This window comes from Onychomys torridus, unplaced genomic scaffold, assembly GCF_903995425.1.
Source record: "Onychomys torridus unplaced genomic scaffold, mOncTor1.1, whole genome shotgun sequence".
Taxonomy (NCBI): Eukaryota; Metazoa; Chordata; class Mammalia; order Rodentia; family Cricetidae; genus Onychomys; species Onychomys torridus.
This window is the reverse complement of record NW_023412870.1, coordinates 1,489,849-1,494,170: the sequence shown is the minus strand read 5'-3', so window position 1 is coordinate 1,494,170 and position 4,322 is coordinate 1,489,849. Positions and strand designations below refer to the sequence as shown.

At 46.4% G+C, this 4,322-nt stretch overlaps 1 pseudogene; it reads right to left on the bottom strand.

Annotated features, from left to right (window-relative positions):
• Nucleotides 1-1,014: 1,014 nt before the first annotated feature.
• On the bottom strand, nt 1,015-4,010 carry LOC118575939 (annotated as a pseudogene).
• Nucleotides 4,011-4,322: the final 312 nt, after the last annotated feature.

The following is a 4,322-nucleotide window of genomic DNA, read 5'->3' as shown; positions in this document are numbered from 1 at the left end:
TGTGATTTTAATTACCTTTTAATTCTTTTTATTTATTAGATTTTAATGACTTCCTTCAGAGACAGGGTCTCAGGATGTAGCCCAGTTTGTTCTTGAACTTGCAAATCTCCTGTTGGTGGAGCTCCTCCTGCTGGTATTATTGACATATTATAGTGTCTAAGGGCTATCAGAAACTACACTTGGACTCTACCCAATTTGGTGACAACACCACAGACATCCATGGTTGGACAATGAAAGAAACATTCCCAACTATGTCAGTGACCATCAACAAGAGAAGACAGGGATACCAGACTGAAAGACAGAACTGAGAACAAATGTAATCCCTGTAGTACCATGAATCTCAACACCTCTTGATGGAATATCAGAATCATGACAGCCAACATGAAAGAACAGCAGAGACACTGGACAGACCCTACAAATGCCTGAGATCTTTTGATCACATGTCCTGGTGAACAGGTTTATTGAAAGAACAGGGATGAGGAGTTAGCAAGATGACACAAGGGGAAGAACTATGTGAAAGCCCAGGGTAGAAGGTGCAACAGCTGTGCACATGCACGCCTCACATGTCTCCACACAGCCTTCAATTGTCACTACAGACAACTGGGTTAGCACAGCACACACGATTCCACAAAGTTCTGAGACATTATTTTCTCCATCAAGTTTGACACATCATTAGTACACTAATCAAAAATCTACTCTGAGAGAAGTCTCATAATCATAAGAAAAGCTTAATTTCAAGAAAGACACATGAAGATGTAGCTCAGTGGAAACTAAAGTTCCGTCAGGGTGGAGGTTTGCTAGCCCAGCCTCTGTTGGAGCAGCAGTGATGACTGGGGAAGGAATGATGATCAGTGTGTGGATGGGACTTATTGCTGCTCAGGGCAGGGCTGAACTCATCACCCGTTCACACTGTGCTCACAGCAGACAGACACATAGTCACAGTCAGATGCAGGAAGAGAAGTCATCAGGTCTTGAAGCCACAGTGGGAAAAGAGAAAACAATAAATCCTGTTAGGCTCAGTCCAGCTGTCTTACCCTGTAGATGAAAAGAACAAGGAAGAAATTCAGATCAGTGTCTTAATTGGTGACATTCTGAACAGCTCATCACACACTCAAACTCTCCCAATCTCAAGAGTCCCCACACCCCAAAGTTCTATCCTCTGACCTCTCTCTGTCTCATATTAGGTCCTTTAGGATGTCATTTTTAAAGATATAACAGAAGGCTGAACATACTAGAAACTTTACTTCCAAGTAGAAATTGATACAAGAGCAGATCAAAGCCTCTGAAGATGGAACTAATGAGGAGATATGAAGTGGCTGAGAACCTCCATAGGCTCGGGTATATACTGCCACAGGTGTCTCAGGTATGAGCTCCAAGTATAATTACTGGCAAGCCTGAACATAGCTGTCTCACTGTTTACTCATGGGAATAATCCCTTTTCTTGGAGCTCCTGTGAGCATCAGTATATGCAAGGCCTAGTGGAATCTCCTGGTTCTTATCTCAGGGAAGTTTCCAGAACTGACTACAGATCTAGAGAAAGATGAGAAAACATGATAGAAGACTGTACATGAACAGGGTTAAGTGGACTCCTGGATAACTGTTCTAAGTAGGAACCTTTCCATCTGACCTCTGAGAGCTGAGGTTCAGGTCTCCACCTCTACTACAGCAGTGATGAATCTGTTCATTATTTCCTTCACAATAGAGTTAATGTCAGCACATCAGCACAAGGCTGAATAAGCAACTGTGTGGATGAATCTTGGCTCTCATGTGGTAGTGCACAGTCTCAGCTGGACTTGATATTGCCATGGAGACTTGAACTCAGACCCTGCCCTTCCCTCACCTTTAGTCCTCCTCTTCCACATCAGAAAAGTCACCACAGCTCCCACAAGCACAGCTCCAAGAACCAGGCCAGTGACAACTGGAATGATGGGGACAGAGGGCTGAGGAGGCTCTGACAGAGAATGGAAGGAACAGTGAGGCCTCTGTCCTCCAGCTATCAATCATAACCCTGCTCCATTTCTCCCAAAGCCTCCCCCTCTCTCTGTGATAGGCTCTGTGCTCACACCCACTCCTTACCCCATCTCAGGGTCAGGGGCTCAGGCAGCCCTTCATGATCCACATGACATGTGTATCTCTGCTCCTCCCCAGAAGGCACCATCACAGCTGCCCACTTCTGGAAGGTTCCATCTCCTGCAGGCCTGGTCTCTATCACCTCCTATCCCTCTGCCAGGTCAGGGTGATGTCAGCAGGGTAGAAGTCCAGGGCCCAGCACCTTAGAGTGATTTTCCCATCATCTCTGACCTTACAGGTCACATGTATTTTAGGGGGTATCTGAAGGGAATAAATTAGAAAATTCAGGCTTTTTGCATTCTTCCTGAATGTCCATCACTGTGCATATAACCTTGGTTTGAATGGATGGGACAGTTGGCTAGAAGGAGAGATGCAGACCCCACACATCAGCCTAATCTCAGGGTAAGGATGGGGTTAATCTATGCCTTGGAAAGTTTCAGAATCATTATGAGCCAGCACAGGGGTGGGGCGGGGGTGGGGGGAGGGACTCTGGATCTCCTTCTAGAAATATAACTTCTAGTTCTGACTGGATGGAGACTCAGACTCAGCAACACTGGACTCAGACCTCCAAAGTCCATGGACAGTGAACAGGCATGGCAGAGATCAAGTTTCACAAGGCAAATGGAAGGGAAATGCTGCATAATTGACAGACTGATCTATCCTAAGTGAAGTCTTAGACCTATCAAAGTCCCTCTCTCTTGTTGAATTAGGAAACCTGTGACACTCTTCTCCTTTGATGCAAGATTGACTATTCCAGCTTCTCCCTGCTGAGGAGGAATCCTCAGGGACAGGGGCTCTAGTCCCCGTTCAGGCTTGGCAGTTTCTTTCCTTACCTGTTCTCAGCAAAATCTCCTTCCCATAGTCCAGCTGTTTGAGGACCAACTTCACACCTTCACGCTGCCAGTAAGTCTTCAAAGATTTTGCCAAACCTGATGCCTCCCAATTTTCCCTCACCATTTCAGCTGCCTTGCCAACTGCAGTCCATGGACTCAGGTCCTTGTTCAGCGCAATGTGATCATGGCCATTGAAGATGAATTCATAATGTACAGGACTGAGGTTCCCTCCAGGCAGTACATCTCAGGCCATCAAGATCTGGATTGCGTGATTACCTATTCAAGCCCATACTGTCAGCCACTCTTACAGGGCCAGGCCTCTTGGGGCCCTCCAGTGACTCAGTCCCTCCCATTTGGCCTTTGTAAATGGCCACATTTGAGCTTAAATTGTGCAGAAAACCAGGTCAGTGTCCCAAGGCTCTTTGTAGCCTAGTCTATGTGGGTCACATTTTGCTGTGGAAAATATTGGATATGGGGAACTGGAGCAAAACCACTGGAAGCTTGAAATTTGGGATTTCTTATTTGGGTCCACTCATCAGTTTCAAACAGATTGTAGATTTGAAGTATTTTCTTCAGTATATACTTGTATGCTTTCATCAGATTCAGAACTTCTTTTGTCCTCTGGTCCCAATACTCTGGCTCCTGCTGATCCACCCATGGTGCACAGTGCATCAGTCTCCGAGGCTCCTCTCTGCTGTTGAATCTCTCAATATGAATGTCATTAAAGTAGACAGCACAGATGAGTTGTGGCTCCAGGAAGTCAGGACAGATGAGGAGAGTTTGCAAATAGCTCAGGGAGTTTGAACCTAGGTGCAGTGGGCCTTTAGATCTAAACCTCCCACCTAGGACCCTGTGCTGCTCCCCACATTTCTCCCAAAAGAGAAGCGAGCAGGGACTGGGACCATGATATTCAATAAATAAAGAAGGTCCCGCCTGGGCTAGGGGAGAGACAGGTTTTCCTGTGCTGCAGCCCCAGGGGTGGAGTCCTTTCATCTCCCAGGTTAGGTCCTTTCCCTCCTGACACCCACACTCACCCTCTGGATGCCTGGTCAGAGACAGGTTGGCCAGGAGCAGCAGGAGGAGAGCCTCAGGAACTAAGGTCTTCATCTTGCTTGAAGAGTGGACACTGAGTCTCTGCTACTGTGTGTTCAGTTTATAATTATGATATGAATGAGGCCGATTGGCTTCTTTAAGAATTCCCAGTGGTAGTCATAGAGAGTGTTGTGGTTGGGTCATGGAAAGATGAACTCCTGGAAGAGGAATCTCTAGGGCCCTGTTTTCCCAGCTCAGATCCAGCTCTGGGACTTTGGACTCTAAGAGCAGTGTATGGGAACAAGTTGCTTATGCTGGTCATGGTCCATCTCATCCTGGTCAAAATATCCTTCTGAGTCCAGACCAGAAGCCATTAAGTCAGTAATT